The 23464-nt window shown below is 37.7% G+C and overlaps 1 protein-coding gene across 1 annotated transcript in view; it reads left to right on the top strand.

Annotated features, from left to right (window-relative positions):
• Positions 1 to 23464, top strand: part of DPP10 (dipeptidyl peptidase like 10) — a 1316731-nt gene that overhangs the window by 302665 nt on the left and 990602 nt on the right. The gene's annotated exons all lie outside the window — the stretch shown is intronic.

Raw genomic sequence — 23464 nt, forward strand, 5'->3', positions numbered from 1 at the left:
CTTTCAGAGCATGGTGGCTTTGGTCGGCTCCAAGAGGGAAGACAAGCTGTTAATAGGGGGGAAGGGGAAAATCTCTTTAGGGATGGGGAACAGCACAGGCAGAGGCTTAGTACAGAGGTTAAAGAGGCCAGTGAGACAGACGGCCAGACTGGGAGGGTGATCACTTGCTCTGCTCACAACCAGTTCTAGTCCTGAGCCAATCACCAGGCTCAACAGGGCTCCAAGCTGGAGGCTTTTATAATATATCTATTGCCCATTTGGTTTGCAGTCACTGAGAGCACAACTGGTAGCAATTTCTCTGCCTTTTATGTATAATGACTCAATTGATTTGAATGTCAGGGCATCTCTCAAAGTCTGGAGAGCAAGCAGTCCATTCTCTGCTGGAGCATAGTTATTTATCTTTCTTTAAGTCAATGATTCTCAACCTTGGCTGCACATTCAAATCACCTAGGAGCATTCAAATTAGTAGCAATATCTTGGCTCCACCCCAAATCAATGAAATTCAAATCTCAGAGGTTGAAACCTGGCATCAGTATTCTCCTTAAAAGCTCCCCAGGTGATTCTAACACACAGCCTGAGTCAGGAAAGTCTGTTTGAGGTCAAGGTAGCCTGTTCCCTTATGTGGACATGGCATTTCTATCATTGATTTTTCTCAGCAGTGATTAGGAAGCAATTAACAACAATTAACCAGACCATCAGTATCCTATGGATAAGCATCAAACCTGCATGGGATTATAAAATGAAATAACCAGCAACAACATGTTTTTCAGATACAAACTGGGACACTGGATTATATGCAAAATAAATGGTCTGGCAAACAAGTGGCTATATTTATATAAATGGTTAAATTTTACTCATGTTACTAAATTATGCAAGTTATTTTGCCAAAAAAATTATGGATACAGTAACAACTTAATAAAAACATTGATGTGACTAAGTTTGGTGAGGTCATTTAATGCAGATTTATCTTTTTTTAAATGATTAATAGTTAATTGGATATTTTGTTGCTAAAATGGTAAGCTGTTTCAACAAATATAATGGAGAAAATTTATTTTAGTTAGCAAGACTGGGAAATGAATCTGTGTTAGTGTCCAATTTCCATTCATTAAATCATTAGTTCATTTAACAAATATTTATTGAATATCCTCCACTGGGTACCTAGCATTGGACTACAATATGGTTACACTATTTGTGACTAAAGCAGATTTGGTCTCTGACCTCCTGATACAGGTACTTACAATCTAATGGAAGAAAGACAATAATACGTAATAGGTTGTACTAAGTGCAATAAAGAAAGCAAGCAAGATATAGTGATTGGAGGAAACTGATGGGGGGGAGTAATCTCTACTGTGATAGAACCTGAAGGTCCCCTCCACCCTCCTGAGCCAAGGCTTCAGTAGGAAGTGGAGCCAGTTGTCACACTTGGAGGGCTGTGAGGCAGAGAGCCTCAGGAATGGAAGGACTTAACATGTAAGAGGCTCTGAAAGATAAACATGCTAAACAGAGAGTTGTCACAAACTTACATTCACGATCATTCCTTTCTTTTTCCAAGTTTGTTCCTTCTATCTTTTGTGTGTCTTTTTTTCTTTTTAATATCAACTGAGGTCAATATTTATTATTTCCCATATGTTGGGAGTTACAATAGGCTGTGTGGATGCAAGAAAGGAAAACAAACAAACAAACAAACAAAAAAAGACCTCATAGGTAAAGAATCTTAATGTAAGAGAAGCATGGCACATACCAAGGTGTGTGGGTTCAGAAAAAGGCAAAAAAGGATGTCTAGTGCTGCTTGGGGACCTGAAACATCAGACAGGGATTTATCCATGAGAAGGATCTTGTAGACCCCAGGGTATCATGGTGATGATCCAAGCTTGTTGCGTTGGCAGCAGTTGAAACTGATGAGGAGAAGCACATTAATTAAAGTAGAAAAAAAGTAGCTATGCCTTGTTGATGGAAAAAAAGCCAAATTGTGTAATATAATTTTAAAAAGATTTATTCTGAGCCAAATTTGAGGACCATGACCCAGAGCCATGCCCAAGAAGCCTTGAGGAAGTGGATTTGATATGGCTGGGTTACAGTTTGGTTTTATACATTCCTGGGGGACAGGAATTATGGGTAAAGTCATAAATCAATACATGGAAGGCATACATTGGCTTGGCCTGAAAAGGTGGGCCATCTCAAAGCAGGGGCTTACAGATTATAGGTGGGTTTAAAGATTCTTTAACTTGTAATTGGTTGAAGACATGAAGCTTTGTCTAAAGGCTTGGGATGTTTTAAGATAAGGAGGTCTGTGAATCAGAGACAAACCACCCAATATACATTTGTTGTGTAAATTGAGGACCTGCAGGTTTGTCTTCCATAGCCTTAGGCCTGTTAATGGGTTACAAAGGACGTCTCCAATAAGGGAGGAGGTGTGATGAGGCATGTCTGACCTCCCTCCTTGAGGCAGGCAATTTAGTTTTAGGATATCCCTTTGGCCAAGAGAGGGTCCATTCAGTCATCCAGTGGGTCAGGGGAAGGCTTAAGATTTTATTTCAGTTCATGGCCCAGATAAGAAAACTGGAAAACCAACTCAATTCGGCTCTCTATTCTAGTCTTCTAACCCAAGTGCTTCTAGTCATCCAACCTGAGTGCTTCTAAAAGAGTTTACAATCAAAAGTAATTTCACAATGGTTATCAATTCTGGCTATATATCAGAGTAAGCTGGGGAGCATCAAAAAGCCCTGGGGTCTAATCTCCACCACAGACAAATGAAACAGAGTCTCTGGGAGGCAGTGCCAGGGAATGACCTGGAACATTGGGAATACATTTAGCAAGATTATAAGCCACTGTTCCACCCTTACAGGGCTTCACTCTCCCTAAATAGTGTCAATTCAATATGGCAGCATGGCAAGACCACAGTGTCTCCTTTCTCCATATTATTTCCCCCAGACAGGAAAAGTCTACTCAAAGAATAAGTTCAAATATTATCTCTCAAGTGAAATATTTACTCATACTCCTAGGAGAAATTAATTATTCCTTTTAAAACAATTGAGAAATGCTCTTTTGAGGTATGGCTGCTCACATTGGCTGTCATGTGACTACTATACATATCAGATGACAAAGTCCTCAAGGGCTTAGTTGCATTCAAATGCAAAGAACCTGGCCTAACACATACAATAGATCAAGTCTCTTGAATACAAGAAGGAAGAAGAAAGGAAGGAGGGAAGGAAGGGAGAAAGGAAGGAAAAGTAAATAAGAATAATTCAACTAATTTGCATATTAGGGTTTGCGTTTGTCAGCTGGGGATGTTCAGGTACCAGAGACCTCCAAGAAGGGGTACCAAAAGAGAAAATAGGTGTGCCAGGAAGACTTTACTTATATGAGTGCTTTCAACATTTTTAACTTATCAGTTGATCTTTTTAACTTTAGAATGCTTAGTAGGTGGCCCAATATATACATAACAAAATTTAGTAGACTTCAAAGTGTGGTCCCCTGACCAACAGCATCTTGGAATTTGTTAACAATGTAAATTCTCACAACCTACCCCAAACCTATCACATCAGCAACTCTGGATGGAAGGCCCAGCATTCTGATTTTACAAGTCTTTCCAGGTGTTTCTAAAGTGTGCTGAAGTTTGAGAACCACTGGCACAGATAAAGGCAGAGTTACTCTGGTTGAAACAATATAAAGGTTGGCTGGTCAATAGCTGTTAGCCCTTGTTCCCTGTTCTCTCTCTCTCTCTCACACACACACACACACACACACACACACACACACACACACACGCAGTTCTATGGAGACTCTCTCCATAGAGTTCCTATGTCCCCACAGAACAAAACTGAATAAGCTGGCCTTGCAGGTTTGAGTTTCCTTCTGTGTTATACACAATTCTCAATGTCACCTGACTCCAGAGTTCCAATGGTCTTCCACATGTATAGCTTAAGAGGAGTTACTTCTGTTGATTATTAATAGTTTTAGATCCAGACTTTTGCCAGTTCGCACAACTCCGTGTCTAATGCCAGGATCTGGGGGGTCAGAACCTTGTCTGAAACAAAAAGAGTCAATTAAAGCAGTTACCAGTTTGCTATGTGCCAGGCAGTCTAACCCGGTTCACTTTCTACGAAAGAATTCATTCCTAACACTGTAACGTTCATGACTGGTCCCAAAGCCACACACAATTCTGCAGGTGCCATTGACAGTATTAGGCCCGGAGTGAAGAGAGACACATGAAGCCTCAAGTAGAGCAAAATGCTGTTTATTTTGAGCATCTGGGTGCAGATGGGTGGAGGCTTAAAGAGCGTCCACCCCAAGGAAGGGGAAAGCCTTGGGTTTTATAGAGGATTTCTCTGGGGGGACTGAGTACCTGGGCAAGAACAGCCACTGTAACAAAATTTTTTTAAACAACCAATTTCTGGGACCCCTGTGTCGGTTTGATCCTGCAGACATAAGGGAGGAAAGTAGCTTAGTCCTTATCAGGGGGGATAGGAATGCCGGCGCAGCTCTGTTTTACAACCTGTGGTCTTTCCAGACTACTGCGGCTATTGTTTTATAAACCTAAGTTTTCCATTAACCGCATTCCGTCCTCTGCATACTTTTTGGGTTCCCACCTGGAACAAACCTAACACATAGCATATGCCGAACACATCCCCAAGCCACCATTCCAGCTAACCGTATTTTAAACAGTTGAAGTCCTTATTCTGAGAAGCAGTCTAATCTGAGCTTTTTTTCCTTCTCTACTTAAGAATTCATAGCTGTGTTAATTTAGCATCCCTCCTCATTACATAGCTTCTGGGTAAGTTATATAGTAACGATGAATGATAAATCAGAGGGCCAGGCCTATATTACTCATGACATTTTAATAGTATTAATCTGAGTTAGCTTTTAATTGTCCGTTCTACAGTCTTTAACGCTAAGAAGATATAGATGTTTCCATTATTTGAATTGTATTTCAAATAAATGTATGGGCTCAAATTTTCCCTCTAACCCTGTGGGGGAAAAAAGAGGCTAAATTAGAGACGTCTCTACATGAAAAATGAATTATTTTACAGCAAAACCTTGATTAATCATTCTGAAAAATGGCAGAAACTTCAACTGTATGTTGTCTGTACTTAGCTTGTCAGAAAATGACATAAAGGACAGGGAAATAAGTTTCATTATGAAATTAAAAAAAAAATTTAAAAAAACATTCGAAGCAATCCCTTATGCCTTTCATAAATGTAATCTAGTTAAGTGAAAATGGATGTTCATATAGCCTTGTGGTCCTTTTAGTTATCAAACAAAAAGTCAATTTTCTTCGAAGGCTTCATTTGCAAGACAAGAAATGGACTAATGTATTTTCAAAGGACTTTTGACAAGACTATGGAGACAAATTGGGTTAATTTTGCAGTTATTGAAAAGACCACTTTCCATGTATTCTACTTAATCAAACTTTAATTATAGTAACTATATATATTGATCATATTTAGGAGAAAAAGGGAGTTACCCAGAAAAGTGAAATTTCCAGATAATTGATGTTTTCTATATTAAGTACCAAAACATTTGGGCATTAACCATTTTGTTTGTACTTAAACCATTTGTGATCTGATCAAACAGAGAACAATGACTGTCTTTTGATGTTCCTGATGGCATCGGTATCAGTTGGTATCATTTATATGAGCACAGCTAATATAGTCGTAACTAGTCTACAAAGCATTCTTCTCTTTCAGACAGCAGAACTCAGTATATTTCTTTGTTTCTACACTAAATAGTTCCAGACTGATAGGCTGTAAATCTTTAAAAAAAATACAGAAAACTCTTTCGTTTTATCTTCCCCTCCTACTATCTCTGCGTGCCACTACTGTCTGGAGCAAGACTTTCTACAAAGTTATTTGGGTCTGAGCCTAAAAGTGGCTCTGTCTACCCTACTTCATAACTAGAAGGTTGTGGGGACAAGGCAAGTAATTTGGACCAGAAAATCAGATCACAGAAGATTTATAAGTGTTTAGGCAGCAGTAGGTCAGAGGTCAGGAGAATAAATTGAGATCAGAAGTGCAAAATGAGAGCTCCCAAGTACATGCCATCAGACAAAGACTGGGAAATTGCCAGGAACTGGGGGGTCAGAACAAAATGAAGTCAAAGTGCCAGACAAAATAGTTAGCAACTAAGAGAATTCTGGAAATTGAAGCAGATGGAAGAATTTGAAAAGGAAAAACAATATTTGGAATCAGATAGAAGGAAAGGACACCAACAGAGAGGCAATTGATATGTTAGCTTCAACATTCCTTATTTCGTAAATCCTGAATTCGCCCACTTCTCGCCATCTGCACCATCACCACACTCATCTGAGCTATCACATCTCTTCCATAAACTCTAGGAATACACAAGTCTCTCTAACTAGTCTCAGGGTGCATGAGATGCTGTTGCTGGCCCACCCAGATCCTCTCTACTAGGCAGGAGTGCACATGCCCCAGTAACTGTGAGCATTGGCTGCTAATGGCCAGCAGCTGCATCCTGCCTCTAGGAACCATCCTCAGCACATAGGGAAATACTGGGGATGCTGCATCCTCCCCTTGGCATGTATCCCCCAGCCAATGTGTGATCTATACAGGGATACAAAAGGCCAGCTCCCTTGGCTTGAGGTGAGATAAATCTGTGGTGCCAGGTATGCTCCATAGTTCCTTGTGGAATCAGGCTGAGTGAGATTAGATGTCAGTTAAACTGAGCCTTCACAGAACTTCTAAACTGGCAGTATTTCACTTTCTTCAATTTCTTACTATTTTTTTTTCTTTTCTTTCTTTTTTTTTCTGAGTCCTTTCTCAATTGTGTAAGTACTTCTTTTGCAAGCTCTGCTTCTGGGAAACCTGCTCTTAATATAAAGTAGATTGACTTCACATTTGCTACCCAACAGCACAAGTAAATATAGTTATTTAACTTGGGATAATGACATCTGATTTGCCAAAATTGTATTTTTAATTTCATTCTAGGGAGAAGAAATTCGATATCATTAAAATAAGTTAAATTTGTATTAAAAATGAAAAAAGGGTACAACTCAATTTCTGACTTTGTAGAGATTGAATATTGTGTTTCTTATAGGTTTTGTTTGGAAAATGTTTGAGAAACTCTCTGAAAATGAAAAAATACAAAAAAAAACCTGTGAAAATTAAGATATTTAGAAAAAAAGACTTTTTTGGAAAAGAAGTAACATAGGGGAACTAAAAATTCTTATTGACTATTTTGACTTTTTACTGAGTACATCACATACATTAGTAGATTCTTACAATACTTCAATGTTTTGTTATTTTCCCCATGTTGCAGCTAAAAACATTTAGTCTCAGATGATTTAAGAAACTTGCTCAAGGTCACGTAACTAGTTAAGTCTTAAGTCGATTGAACCAAGGTCTTTGACACCAAGCTCTTTGTATGTTCCCCTCCACCAGCATATGGATTTCAAAAAGCATTCCAAGGAGGGCTAATTGGGCAAAATGCTTACATGGCAGGAAAAAAAAAATACTACATATTATATCTCTATTGGGAGACATTTCTTCCTGGATCTCTCCTGTTTCTTTATAAGTCTGAGTTTTCTGAGCAAAAGCATTCATATTCAATTTAAGAATGTTTTTATGAGGAGACATTCTAGAATAGTAAAGAAGCATTTCTCCACTCCCTGATGAGATCTGCTTGTATTTCTGGGCGATAGAGACAATATCTCTCTCTAACGGGCAAGGAAGATGGGTGTTTAGCAGGAGATTGGGCATTTCCTACGCTCAGTGTTCTCAGATGTGACTCAGACCCCTCTGTGTGCAGTACCCACCTCGTCCTCCACACATCACCCCCAGGGGACTCGAGGGGGAAAAGGAACTGATGACAGCATGGATCTCACGTGCCCTCTGTGATGAAAATAATAAACTGTCTAAATCCATTTGAGCTCACTGGCTCTTTACCAGCCAAATCTGTGGAAGTATGAAAACCAACCCAATGCCTTCCCACCATGCTACAGTTTAGGAACTACTTGACCACTTGACAATTCCCCTCCCAGGAATTCAAAACTCAAGCTAAGGATTCTAAGATGACTTCTAATAAGCAAACACATTTATTTGCCATTTTACCAAATGTAGCTTCTTTTCCTCTACTGCCTTCCCATAGAGACAGAAAGACAGGCAGAAGAGCTGGTTTGAGGTCTCTGTAATAACACTGTGCTAGCTGCTACTTTCTCTGTTTCATTTGAAGGTTGATTCTCCCCTTTCTAAGCACAAACAGAAGAAATTCATGAGGCAGATGCTTCGCCTCCTCTGAGTCACTGCTTTTATTTGCTTTTCCTGTATCTACCACCTTCCTAGCTTTAATTACATGGCTTGGCACATTCTTGAAGTAAGGATAAATTCATAACAGAGATTTTCCTCTCTTAAACAGCAGCTCTGGAGGAAGCCTTAAACATTAGATCAAGAATCCACTTGGATGTCTCTGCTTCTTATACATCTTTTCTTTTGCTTACTCTAATTGCTATGCAGTACTATCTAACTTCTAAAAGAGAGTCTGACTTTCTTCCCCCTCCTGTTGCATTCCTTGGTATAACGGTATAAACAACCAAGAAGCTGAAATAATGTGATGTGAATTCTTCTAAAAGCCGGTCTGAGAATTCTGCAAGAGGAACTACCGAGTAATAAAAAAGAACTCAGCTGGAAATATGCATGGAAAAAATAAATTGGAAGATGGCTTTAAACGCTTTTGAGTGGTCCCAAGGAATATAAAAGGAAGCAGAATACAGAAAATGATAAACAAAACTTTCAAGACTGACTCAGTAAGTAGCTCTTAAAATAGCTGTGCGTTTCCCTCAGAACACCCAGCAGGTTGCCAATAACCAGACAGACAAATCGAACAATTAGATGCTATGAGGAAGCATCAGAACAGATCCATAACAAAACATTCTGAGTGGAGCCTGAACTGGTGTCTGATTAAAATAGTGCCCAGTACAAGATATCGTTTCTGACCTGGGCAAAATAGTGAAAAAACTCTGTGAAATATATTCCCTTACATCTATGATGTGTCTGATGATTGGATGTGTACTAGCAATACTGAGATGGGAGACACAGACTTTCCCAAAGTGTACAGAAGGAAACAGGTGAGTAAAATAGTTAACAGAATATGGCTCCATAATGGTTATGAAAGTGATACACACGTGCCCCTGGAGATTGGGGGAAAGGCATTTCACTCAGACATGGGGTGACTGAGTCCTGATGTGAGTCTTTGTGGACAAGCAGAACTTTTCCAGGTGAAAAGGAAAAAAATCAGCAAATAGAGACTCTGGGAAGATGCAGTGGTATATTCAAGGGCACCAGGCCATGAAAGGGCTGGTGCTGAGGGAGACCCTGCAGGCCAGTCTGGCTGGCATGTTGAAAACACCCGAGGACAGATTGTGAAACGAATCTGGAGCAGGAGAAGTGGTGAAATCATGAAAGGCCTTTTGTGTCACGCTAAGGAACTTGGATTTCATCCAGAGAGTTAAGAAGAAACCACTGACATGATTTATAGTCAGGTCTCACTGTTCTTTTTTCCTCTTATGGCCTTCTGTGGGCGCTACCAGTGGTCTCCTGAATGGCCAATTCATAATTTATAGATCAAAGTTGGCACTTCTGATAAAATAAATTCAAAGTTGGTTAAAATTTCATACATACATATATACATTTACAATTTTACAAAGTAAATTTTTACATTTTACAAAGATTTTTAAAAAGCCAATGAAAGACAACTGCAAGGTCAATTATCTATAATAATAAGTTTCAATCAGGAAAAATTTGGTAGGGTTAATAAAGAATCCTTAAAACCAAAGAAAGTATCATGTTTAACTGGAATATTTATAATGCCACATAACCCAGTGGCGATGAGAGGGGGAGAGCAAAAACTGGCAGCAGATACTTTAGAATTTGGTGTGTGTGGCCTCTAGCTTTACACAAATTAATGAATTTCACCTCAGTTTAAATATGGCAGTCCTGGAAGCTCCTTATCCTATAGATTATTCTTTCAAGCTATCTCACCATTGTCAGCCTTTCTGATAAGATCCTGGATCCTGGCTACAATTTGATTCCAGAGTACATTTTCCTTTATGTTGTCTCCGCAGACATGGCTCTTTTGCAGAGAGAAATTATTAAGTTTGGGACACTGCAAAGAGCACATAAACAAATACTAAAAACTGTGTTTTGTGAGGATCAAAGGCTTGCTTTCTTTATGGAACTACTTTTGGTAAATGCTGCTTAAATAGTTACTTGGATGCCTTGAACTGTATCACTAAATGGTACTTCAGTGAACATCAAAAAATGGGAGGACAGTTCATTTAATCTAAAAAGCTGCATATTTTTATATTAGCTATACTGTAGTGCTTGACATATCTCACTGTGTTTTTCATTTCCTTGCGATTGCCAGCCTCTTAAATTGCTGTTTTTTTTTTTTTATCATGTTGCTGTTACATTCAGACTTCTTTCTAGCTAAGATATTCTAAAAAAAAAAAAAAAAAAAAAAAAGAAAGGAAGAAAACAGTTTTGATTTCAAATTTACTGGCATTAAGATTTATCCATACAATCAAAAACCTTAAAATTTAGGCTTTAGAATTCTTTCAGATTTTTATAGCCCCAATTTTCCTCAAGTCTCTACCATTGCTTAAATTTGTCACCCAGTAATGTGTATGTATCAGTAAATTAGAAGTGTTGGCATTTTTATTTATGATGAAAAGTTTTATTTAATTAATGATATTTGTCCCCATGAAGGCCAGTAGTGCAAGATTACGTATGTGTGTGTGTATTAAAAAAAAGAACATGAGTTCATAGCATTTATTTTGATTTAGAAAGCATTGTTGCCACATATAAATAACGTCTTGATGTGCTAAGAAAGAAAACCACAGTTAAATAGGCACCAATTAGATTGAGTAGGAAGTATTTCCATTCTGTACCTGTTAATGTAATAATTTAAATTTGTGATTTGTTAATGTTATTCTAGAGAAGAAAAGCCTTCATTTATACTGAGTATTATAAGAATATTGGGGAAAAAAATCCTATCTGCTGTAACCTTGAAAGGTTAGGCTTTTGTAATATAACAAACACACTATCTATACTGAAGTGGAATTCTAGCTTTTGAACGAACATGGTTTCAAATGATTTGTCTATATTGGGCCAGTCATTTCAATCAGGAATCACTGACTCTATGTATTCAAAAGGTTAGTGGCCTGTAACATGGCACATTTTCATTTTTTTCCTTCTGACTTTTATTATTTCAGAAGAAGCTAACATCTGGCCATCAACTTTTAAAGATTATACTTTATACATTTGATCTATTTTTACCATACCATAATTATATTGGTGTGGTGGTAAAATTGTATGTGTGTGCTGGGGAATGTGTATAAAAGTTTGATGTTAATAATACCATAGTGTCACTCAATTTTTTGAAGGAAAATTTTCTGAGCAAAGGTTGTCAAAAATAACCTGGATGGAATTGGAAAACATTCTTCTAAGTCAAGTATCACAAGAGTGGAAAAACAGACACCACATGTACTCACCATTAATTTAGAACTAATCAATCAGCACTTATGTGCTCATATGGACATAACATTCATCAGAAATTGAGCAGGCGTGGGGGGGAGGAGAAAATGGGTAAATTCACACTTAATAGGTACAATGAACACTATCTGGGTGATGGGCACACTTATAACTGACTCAAACGGTACAAAAGGAATTTGTGTAACCAAAATGTGTGTTCCCCTGTAATATTCTGAAATAAAAATAAATAAAATAAAATAAAAATATGATCCTGATATACTCCAAAGAGGTTATGAATTGAATTATTTATCTACTAGCTGATTTATTCACTGTTTTGTTCATTCGTTAATTAAATGAGCATTATGTGAATAACAGAGCACTGCTAAGGGGCAACCACAGTAAACAGGACAAATGGAGCCAAGACAGTGTGCTTCAGACCTGTGGCATAAGAGAGGCTAACAAAGACTCTCCCACTACAGTCAAAAAATCTCAGATCCATTAGAGCAGAAATATTGTATATTTTACTACTTTGCTAATAACAATATATTTTACTACTTTTCTAATATTTTAAGAGATAAAGAGAATTCTCCAATGACCTAAACACACTCACAACAATAAGTAGCTAAACTAAAAATAATAATAAAATTAATGTTAAGCAAATTTGGAAATTCCAGTTTACTTTGGAGCATTTCTTGCTATAAATGCTGAGATTGGGAAACTAACCTGGGAGGATCACTTAAAATGTTGGAAATGAAACTGAGATGCTTCCACTTGGTTTGGTCCCTGAAAGAGGAATAGAATATTCTCAGGTCAGCAACAACCTATGGGTCTCAGCATGACTAATCAAAAATCCTAACTGGAGGAAATCTCTGTTTTTGCCTTTCAGGAATCATACAGATTAAATTCAGTCAAATGTAAGCTCACAATAAAAATTGTGTAATATATAAACCACCATGAGTGTCTGTAGAAATATTAGCAAACATATCTAGACTCTCAAGGACTTAGGAAATTGAAATTATTATACATAGAATATAAAATAATGCATATGAAATAGTCAAAGAAAAGCTAAAACACAAAATTGAGCATGGAATAAGAAATTATTGTAAATAATTAAAGAGATTTGGGAAAGACCCAAATAGAACTCTCAGAAATAATCATTACTGAAATTAAAAGCTCTATGAGTTACTAGACACCTATTACAAAAGCTAAAATAAAAAATAATGATGATACCAAAGGCTTGAAAAGGTTCAGAGAAACTGGATTTCTCATACACTTCTAGTGGGAATTTAAAATGATACAGCCACTCTGGGAAATTTTTCATCATCTTCTTATAAAAATTAATTATACAATTACTATTTAACCCTGCAATCACACTTTTGGGCAGCTATCCTAGAGAAATAAATACTTAAGCTCACACAGAAACCTGTATACCAACATTCGTAGCAGTCTTACTGGAAACATCATATATCCTCCAGTGGGTAAAGGTTGAACAAGTCCTAGTACATTCATACAATGGAATACTACTCGGCAATACATAGGAAAAAATTGTTGATACAGGCAACAACCTGAATGAATTGCAAAAGCATTGTGCTTAGTGAAAAAGTCAATCTGATGTTACATATGGTGTGATTCCATTTATATAACATTCTCGAAATAATAATAGTATTTTTAAAAACCCATGAAGATGGAGAACAAATTAATAGTTGCCAGAAGACAGTGGTGGAAGTAAGATTTGAATATATATTCTTTCCTGATGATGGAACACTTCTGCCTCCTGATTGTATGATAGTAACATGAATCAGCATGTAGGGTAAAACTGCACAGCACTACACACACACACACACACACACACACACACAGGGATTTATATAAAAATGGTGAAAACTGAAAAATGTCAATAGTTTATTTAACAGTATACAAATATCAATTTCCTGGATTTGATATTATACTACAGTTATAAAAGATGTCACCATTGGGGGAAACTACTGACAGTTTATGGGACTCAATATACTTTTATTGGAACTTTCCATGGGTCTAAAACTACATCAAATTTTTTTTTAGAAGCTAAAATAATTTTTTTAAAAAACATCTTTGGGATATATCAGGACCATATTTATACAGCCTATACCTAGGTGGGATAAAAACAACTATAAAAAAAGAGTTTATAAACTGAAAGACTAAAAGATAGATTTGAACAAAATAATCAAAAATAAAGATAAAGAATGTGAAAGTGATGTTAAGAGATGTGAATGATGGAATTAAAACTTCTAACATAGGCCTACTTGGTGTCTCAGCAGAGTAGGGAGAATGGAAATATTAAAAAATAACAAAAATTGATGGTAAGTCCCAAAAAATGATGAATGATATGAGTCCCCAGATAGGAGCACTAAAAGGATGCCCATGACATAAGCATGTTGTAGAAAAAATGTAGAACACCAAAGGGAAGAAAAGGAGATATTAAAAGAATTCAGAGAAAAGGGAGATGGCTTAAAGAGAAAAATCATTTAGACCAGTGGTTCCTAAAGAGGGCTGCACATGTTAATTACTTGAGATGACCTTAAATGTCAGATACCATATTCACTACAATTAGACTAGCCTCTCTGGAAGTGGGTCCAGATAGCAGAATTTCTTTTAATACCCACCATGTGATTCTGCTGGTTGAGAATCATTAACTTAGCTTAACAGTAACCTTTTCTAATGTAAGCAGGTAGGACAGAAGCTGTTGTTGAAACCGCAAGGCGGTTTCAGTCCCGGCCCAGTTTCTCATCACACAAAGATTCAGTCACTGAGACAACAAGCATTGCCAAGGAAGAAAGAAATTTTGTAATACGACAGACATCTTGTTGGGACAATGGGAGAAGAAGCTCTCTCCAATCTCTCTCTCCCACTAAGGGAGGTCATGGGTTTTTAAAGGAGGGGCCATGTTCCTTGGGAAAGGTTCTGGTGTAACTAACAAGGGGCTACAGGCATTGGGGGCAGGTTGTGGGGGTTGGTGAGTCTTGGCATCAGGAAGTCAGCCTTGGGCCTTCAGAATCTCAGCTCCTTTGCCTTGCAGAAAAATCCACCATTTGTGGGAAACAACTCAAAAGTTCCAGTAGTTAGTTAAGGGAAAGGATTATAAAAAACACATAGGGGTTATTAAAATTTGTTCATAGAATCAGTTACAAAGCCAGTGGAATACAATCTTCAAAGTTCTCAGAGAAAGAAGAAAATCCATCCAGAATTATATACCAAGAAAAATGATGTTAAGCTAAGAACATTTTTTTAGTAGACAAAATGGTGACTTTTTAAACACAGAAACTTGTATAAAAGGACTTTCTAAAGGATATACTCCAAAAGAAGAAAAATGATTACAAAATGCTTGATAGTTTAATAAGAATGGAGAGTAGAGAAATTGGTAAGTAATTTAACATGCATTATCCTTAAAAATAAAAGATCACAATGATAATATTAATCTCTATGTGAGGTTTAAAAATGGGTATATGCTGAATGACATTTTGTGTGATTCAGAAGGGGCTGATCAGTGTTAAAGCATTTTAAAGCATTCAAATCATTTGGATTTGAAGTTGGATAATTTGGATCTGTCAGGTTTCGGGACCTGAAATGTTGGTTCTGGGCACACTCATGGCTGAAGAATGACCAGACGCACCACAATAAGTCAAGCACAAAAATGAGGTTTACTGAAGAGAGAAAGTTAGGACTATAGAGCAAGAACAAGATACAGGTTTACAGACTGAGATACATGCCCCACAGATGGCTACCGGGGCCACTGTCTAGCAAAAGAGAGAGAGCAAAAAAAAAAAGTTTGGTTATAAGGTCTCAGTCTTGTTTTACAGTGTCTTGATTGGGACCTCTGCTGTGGCTCAGATGTCACCATGGAACCACTTTGATTGGACAGTTGGGAGTTATATAACTGAGTCTTATTATGCATGTGCATATCCCATGAGCCTCTCTGAAAGCTGGTTGTTCTAGTTCACTTTCTGGACTCTATTGTACCTATAGGTGCTTGGCCTGTGGGCTAGAGAGTCCTCTGCATTCTTTTGCAGTTGGCGTGAAGTTCTGATTGGCAGGTTTATAGGGTGTCCCCTCCTCCCCCAGGTGTGGCAGTCACTTGGGACAGGATTAAGGAGCGGCAGGACCAAGACAGGGGTCTGGGGCCCACCCTTGTTGTTCTTCCCAGATGGGCAATTGCACCATGGCAAGGCACCCACTTTTGTCCCTAGGAAACCCAGAATCCCTCACTATCTACCTAACAGATCTCTGAAGTCAGAGAAGTTAACCTATTGATTGACTTTAGATGTTAATAAGTTTGCATGATAAATCCTCAGGGTTCCCCATAGTCATAGTCAGCTCAGTCTGCCATAACAAAATAGCACAGGCTGGGCGGCTTAAACAGCAGAAATTTATTTTCTCACGGTTCTGGAGGGGCAAGCCTGAAATCAGGGTGGGTTTCCAGGAAGGGCTCTTTTCTTGGTTTGCAGATGGCTGTCTTCTCACTGTGTGCTCATGTGACCTCTTTGCACACATGTGGAAAGAGAATGAGCAAGCTCTCTGGTGTCTCTTCTTATAAGGGCACTAATCTCATGGGACCAGGACCCCACCTTCATGACCTCATATAACCCTAAGTACCTCCTAAGGGCCCCATCTTCATTTATCATCCCATGAGAGATTAGGTCTTTAATATATGAATTTTGAGGGAACACACAAATACAGTCTATAGTACCCACTAAAAGAACAGAAATAAAGAAAAAACGTGATTTATCCAATAAAGATAAAACAGGAAATGCAAAACAGTGAAAAAATATGAAATAAAAAGTTTAAATTAATGATATAATGTTTCCTTGATCTTATAAACTGTCTTGGGAAGGCATATTCTAATAAGCAATTAAGTAAATGTATTGCCTAAATGAGTGACAGCGATGAGAGAGCAATGATATCCCTATGGGATAAAGAGAACAGGGATGATCTCTTGGAAAAGATGGCTTTGGGGCTGGGGGCCTGAAGAATGGGTTGAATGTGAATAGGATGGGAAGAATATGGAAAACTCTACAGAGCAGATTACTGGCATCTGATGAAGGGGCCTGGATCAGTTTTTTTATTACTGCCAGACCAAGTCAAGCAAACTTAGCAGCTTAAACAGCACAAATGTACTATCTTAAGTTCCGGAGGGCAGAAGTTCAGTGTGAGTCTCACTGGGCTAAAATCAAACTATCAGCGGGGATGTTTTCTATTCTAAAGGCTGTATGGGAGGATTCTTTCTCTGCTCATTAGTGTTATTGGCAGAATTGAGTTCCTTGCAGCTACAGGGCTCATGCCTCCACTGTGAAGTGAACTCCATTCCTACCTTCTATGAGGCTGTAGCATTAGTTGGCTACTGGCCATCTTCCTCCAATGGGAAAGCCAGTGGTTTGAGTCTTTTTCAAGTCACATTTCTCTGACAGTTCCAGGAAAGGTTCTTTGATTTTTAAGGGCTCATCTTATTTGATTGGACACTCTTGAATATTTTAGGATATTCTCCCCATATCAAGGTTCATAACCTGAATCACATCTACGAAATCCCTTTTGCAACATAAGGTAACATTCACATTTTTCAGGCATCAGGCCATGGACATCTTTGGTGACTATTATTCCACCTACCAGAGGGCCATGTGGCAGAAACCGAAGGTTCAATTTAAAGGATCTAGGATAATTCAAGTCTACCTGGGACTTGTCTTGAAGAAGGACTCCAAAATGGGCAAGACCATGATACATTTCAATATTTGATAAAATATCTAATATTCTATATTTCTGTATTCAGATAAAGTTTTTCTCTGAACCTGGTAGGGCAGCAGCTATGAGATTGTAATGGAAACCACATTTCAGATTCTGGACGTCATTATACACCACTACAGGAGTTTAAATTTATTCCGAAGGGCAATGAGGACCCTCTGACATATTTTTATACATTAATAGCAAGATCATTATTAAGAGTCACATGTTAAAATCATCTCTCTGCCATTTAGAGGATGGATTAAGAGCTAAACTCTAGAGGACAGAATTAAGAAATCTATTTTGAAGGCTTAAATTGGAGTAGATGAAATGAATGGGGAGAACACCTGAAGAGGAACTAGGGTGTGGCAGAGTAAAAGCCTGGAGTCACAATCAGAAAACTTGGGTAGGATTAGTGTGTTATTTTGTTTTTGCAGTGGGGTGCTGCTTGCTAAATATTCAGGAAGTCTGTGAGCTGATGGTAAAACTGTTGGCAGCTTGATGGTACCTGCAGTGGGAAGGTTTACACCAGGAAATCTGCAAATGCTCTCCTGGTCTCCCTTCAGAGCCAGAGGCCCAGCATGCTAGTGGTGGTGTGATACTGAAAAAGCTCCAAATCCCTCATTTTGATGCGGGGAAGCTAGTGTAAGTGCTGCTCACTTCGTAAGATTGGTTTCAGGCATAAGATGAAAATGAGGTAGTATGCATGAGGAAGCAAGGTGGTCAGAAGTTGCCGAACTTTGTTTTGATGCTTTTACGGTCAGAGAAAAGTAATATTACTAGTGGGGTCCTATGAATAGAACCTTAGTAGAATTTCATGTCATTAACAATTTTCAGTAGCTCAAACATGTTCTCATTACTAGAGTAGGACTTAGTTGGCGTTCAGGAGATTGCTAAACTTCTTTTGATCTTTCAACTTTATATTCAAGCAAACGATTGGAAAAAGGAGGCAGTGGAGATTAAAATGTCAGTGTCATTCTCATGACTGATTGGTAAATGAAGTTTGAGCTCTTTGACCAAAGGTGTTAGCTCACTCCACCCCTGAAATAGACCAAAGCAACCACCCACTCTCAATTGTGGGCATTACTATAAAACTACAGTCATCCCCAACTTGAGTGAAGCCTTCCCCTGTGTGCAGAGCAGGATGGTTCTAACAGACTCCACGCTTTGTTATTGGGCTGGTTCTAAAAGACAAAGAAAGACTACATGATACCAAAACATTCATGCAAGTATCCTTCCTCTAAAATCAGCAATCATATGGATAGCGTCCCTCCCTCCCTGGGGAAAAGCGAGCCAGGGAGAGGGGAGAGGTAGCCCTCTGATTCCAGCAGTAGTTCAATGTTGGCTAAGGGGACCTCATACCCCTAGGAGGCTCATCATAAAGCAAAAGGGGGAATTTACATCACAGAAAGGAAAAAAAAATCAATACTATTGTACTGTTAATTTATTTTAGGAATGACATTAAATTTTATATCAGTATAGGAATCCATATACATGTTAGTAGTATTAAACTACATGGAAACATGAGAAATGAGGATATTCACATGTTGATAAGAAAGTGAATTGATCCTGACTTTTGCAAAACAAAAATAACACTGTATTGCAAAACCAAAAATATGCTTTCCCCTTAATTTGGTAATTTCACTTATAGGAGTTTAATTTATATTTGAATAACAAATAAACATTAAAGGAGGACATAATACTTGTGAGTGTATGTAACAGGGAGATCACATGAACTACAAAAGATAGAAAAATCATTTGCAGAAAGCATAACTTTGGCCTTGAAGAGCAATGCCATTCTTCAGTTCCAAATTTCTTTTATAACCTGGGTCCCACCATAGAATTTTTGCTGTTTTTCTTTAATATGTAGGTCACTTCTCTACAAAGAATAATCAAGATTTCCAGGAACTACTCACATATTCAAAAATTCTGTAAAAAGTGTTCTGTCTTGGCCATGTCTCTTAGAGAGCCTTTAGCAAGAAATAGGTGGTTATAAACGCAAATGAAAAAATACCACTGTAATGGTGGAAGATGTTTTAGTGTCAGACACAATAAAGAACTTTGGATATGAATGTTATGTTTAATTTATGTAGTAGTCTAAACACTCACCCACTATGTTGTGATTATGGCCAGTAAGTGTCATTCTTCAGAGCTAATTCATTTAGAATATGCTGAGAAAAAAAAATCCTGTGAGCATTAATAACTGAGGAAAATTGAACTCTTGAACTTTTGCCAGAGATTTGGCTCCCAACATTTTATGTGTTAACCAAGAGGAAGCTGACAACTTGCTACATCCTGAAATCGTTTCAGTTAAGTTTTTGGTTGCATAGGACATTAGTCATTAGCCCTACTGCAGAGGTATGCAGTGTAGCCAACTCATCCCAATGCTCAAGTAGACAGCAGTCACACCTCAGAAGTAAGTCCTTCCTCACCCAGGCTGCTCTCAGAGCAGAGTCATCACCTGCTTCCTGATTCAGCAACCATCACCAGCCCTTACCTGAGAGAGTCCATCCTCCAAAGAATAAAAGACTTGACAAAGCAAAGTCAGCATGTGGCTGTGTCTTCAAAGAAGGCAAAAGATTTTGTGAAGGCAACAGTTTGGATACAAAAAGGAAGATTAATTATTGTAAAAGGGTCTCTTTTTATGTCAGTTGAGTAAAGGAGACTGCATCCTAGCAGCGGGGAAACTCACTTGTCTAACACCACTTGAACCTCTGAGTTGAATGAGAAGGGGGAACATATAATTTTCAATACTAAGAACACTTTCCAAAATTGCATGTTTCCATAGTCATGCACAATCTTAATCTAATTTAAGGCTAATAAACACTAGAAATTTCCAACTTTAAAAAAATATAAAAGTCCTGTGGCCTGAGCATATGGTAAACACCTAATAAATACTTGTGATTTTTTTCAAGGAAGCAGATTAATTTTTGTAATATCCTTCACTCTCAGACAATACAGTAGGGTCAAGAAGAAATATCAAGTAAGATTGAAGAAAACCTTTTCTTTTCTAGAGTCTAAATAATTTCTCCTGGGAGCATTTTTTCCCCCCAGTTCTCACATTATATCAGGATTACCCTAATGTTCTTTGCTGAGATGTAAAATCATCTTTTAAAGCTGAGATTCATAAAATTGTTTTTTTTATAGTATGTCACTCAAATCTTTGTCTCTTTTATTTTATTTTCTTTAAAAAACAAAACAGGATATATTGACTTAGGTCTTATCGGACAAAGAGAAGGATTCAGGTGCCTTGGCTGGTAAACAATTGTGTCGTCCTCATTTACAGTAAATGTTTCTCCGTAACTATCGTACTGTGGGGATTAATTTTCCATATTTCATGTGCGTTCCTTAAGTTTTCCACCTCATGCCTTATTTTCAGTTGAAGCAAACATAGATGAACTGACTCCATTTCCTTTGAAGAGGCAGGGTCAACCAGAGCCTTAGGATCATCTTATGGTGACCAACCATTAATTGCTTTTCTTAATAATTTTTTAAGCACACAGAGAACTAGATGCTAAGATTCTGGAACCAGATGTAGCTGACCCAATAATATTTCCACTGATGTTCCAATATGCCAACATTATCTGGGTGTGAGCAGATACTTAAGTAATGAGATTTGAGCAACACCTTCTGAAAAGTACCATCCTCTTTAGCCTGTAGTAGTTTATGAAATTTCTGGGATTAAAACCTGGCTTAGAGAGAGTAAGTTGCTTAAACTCTCAAAGCCTCCATTTTCTCATTTGTAAAATGAAAATAACACTTGCCTCATAAGGTCTAGTAATGATTAAATTAGAACATGCAGTGGAAGAAGTCACACAGAATGGTTACATGCTCTATTATTTCTTTTACAGAATATTTCTGGAAGGGCAAAACCTCAGGCATGAATCAGATCAATATTTGTCAGTGACTGGCAATAAGGACAGGAGACTAACTAGAAAGGGGCACAGGGGAATTTTTTTTGGGGGGTGATATATTTATTTGTTGTCTATCTCAATCATTTGTGGTGGTTACACTAGGATTTACATTGTCAAACCTCATCATGGACTTTTAATTTATAAATTATGACTCAACAAACCTGATGTTTTTTAATGAACATGTGTAATGGGTTTCACACACAATTCAGAATCAATAGACATTAGCTCTTTTCACACCTCCTCTCAAAGGAGCTAAGCTTAATCGTTACTTAAATTAATGTCCTTTATTTTTGGAGGTATTATTAAAAACCAAAGCAAGCATTTTCATGTTTAATGCACTTCTACGGTCTTTACATTTCCATAAGGAAGCAACAAAGACTCATGATCTAATTTTAGGAATTTGAACTTATTAAGGCCCTTTGAAAATAACCACAAAAAGCCTAGCTCTAAAATATACTAAAATCCATATAAACTCAATCATAGAGTGATTTATATGGAAGCAATCCCTATTCTTTATTGCTTGCTCTTTAAATGGTTATCTGCCAATGAACCAAAACAAAAAAAAAAAAAAAAAAACCACCAAGAAACAAAAAGAAAGTGAACACCAACCAGTAACCCAATGGCTAAGAAGGACCATGTGTTTGTATGTAGTCATTCAACACACTCACTGTGGGTTGTATTCTGTTCCAGGAGCTGGGGACCCGGGGATGAATAAATAGAATTTCAGTCCTCAAGGAGCTCATACTTTACAGTGATCGAGAGACATGTATGGTGAAATTGACACTCTAATGTGAGTCTGAACAGTTTCTAGGCACACAAATGCTCTTCATGCACCACATTCCATAACCAACCTATGCATAATAGTAAGTGGGGCCTTTGGGGCTTGATTTTTGTTAACACATTTGTTTCAGAGCAGCATGTTTGAATCTCTGACAAATAGGAAAAAGTGATCTTAAGTGTTGGCCAATTAGAGAAAGACATAGAATAAACAGGCAGGAGATTTTGGGGAACTCTGTTATAGTCAAATAATTTTATTTTAAGGAAAACAACATAACACTAGCTAAAAATTTTTAGAAGAAAATGTCAGAAACTTTTACAAAATGCTTAATATAATTTTAAAGTTGTGAACACATCACTGTCCAGAAGTTGACCGTGAAGCAGAAATGATAATATTTGTCACAATTATGAATGATGATATATATTCTGTAATTACATTGTGGTGCCTATCAATGGGTTGGTAACAAATGAACAATAGCAATGACTGAGTAACATTATTATTATCCCAATTTTATATAGGTGGTAGCTAAAGGTTATAACATGTCCAAGGAAAGATTAGTATTAAGTGGCATATCCCAAGAAGATCTACTTCTAGAGTTCAAACTTATTGTTTAAGTTGATATCTGTCAAGGTAGATATCTAAAAATCCTTTCCAGTCCTGAATTTTACTGATTTTAAAAGAAAGTTTCCGGTTTCTTTAGCAGGTGGGCGTAGACTTACATTGCTACCAAGTTTAGAATTCCTCTAAAGCCATGCACAGCAATTCAGGGATCAGCATTTCTGTCCCACTTCTGGGCATCTAGGAAATCCTTTCTTATCAGTTTATAATCTTGCTTGAACTGAGCTTAAACTGGGTGGATTTTGGCTCGAGGGCAAGTTCTGGCAGGCTGAAGGGGCCTAGTAATTTTCCTTCTCTAAGAAATGTTAGTATGAACTCTTAGCACTCATTCCCTCGAGTGTATGGCAGCAGCAATTAGGAAGGTGAAGCCAGAAAACAGAGAATATCTTCATTTCCAACAATTAGAATCCCATTGCTCTTTGTTCAATCTCTTGAATTACAGTCAAAAAGCATCTCATTAATTCAACACAATTCGTAAGTATATGCTAAGTATCTCCAATGTAGCTTGCGCTGTTGTAGGCTCTGGCAATATAAACAATAGAAGGCAATCCTAGATCTTAAAGAACTCTGGGTGGCAGAGAGACACATCTAAACAAATACATTTATGATGTTGGTAATAAGTAAGTGCACAGAAGTACATGGGAATGACCCAGAAGCAGAGCAGGTTCACTGTACATGGATGCACATAGCAGGAGCAAATGGGAGTGACTGAGGAAGTGATCAAGAATGTCTTCCCTGAGGAGGTGGAAAACAAAATGAGTTTTGAAGACATGGTGAGATGACACACTGATTTTAGATATAGCTGTGTAACTGTACCAGGTTCATTGCCTGATGCATGGCAAGTCAATACACTGAGACACCAAGTTGCAACAGAGAAAGAGGTTTAATAAATAGTAAGGCAAGCAAATGAGGAGATGGGAGGA

This window comes from Lemur catta, chromosome 8 (genome assembly GCF_020740605.2).
Source record: "Lemur catta isolate mLemCat1 chromosome 8, mLemCat1.pri, whole genome shotgun sequence".
NCBI lineage: Eukaryota > Metazoa > Chordata > Mammalia > Primates > Lemuridae > Lemur > Lemur catta.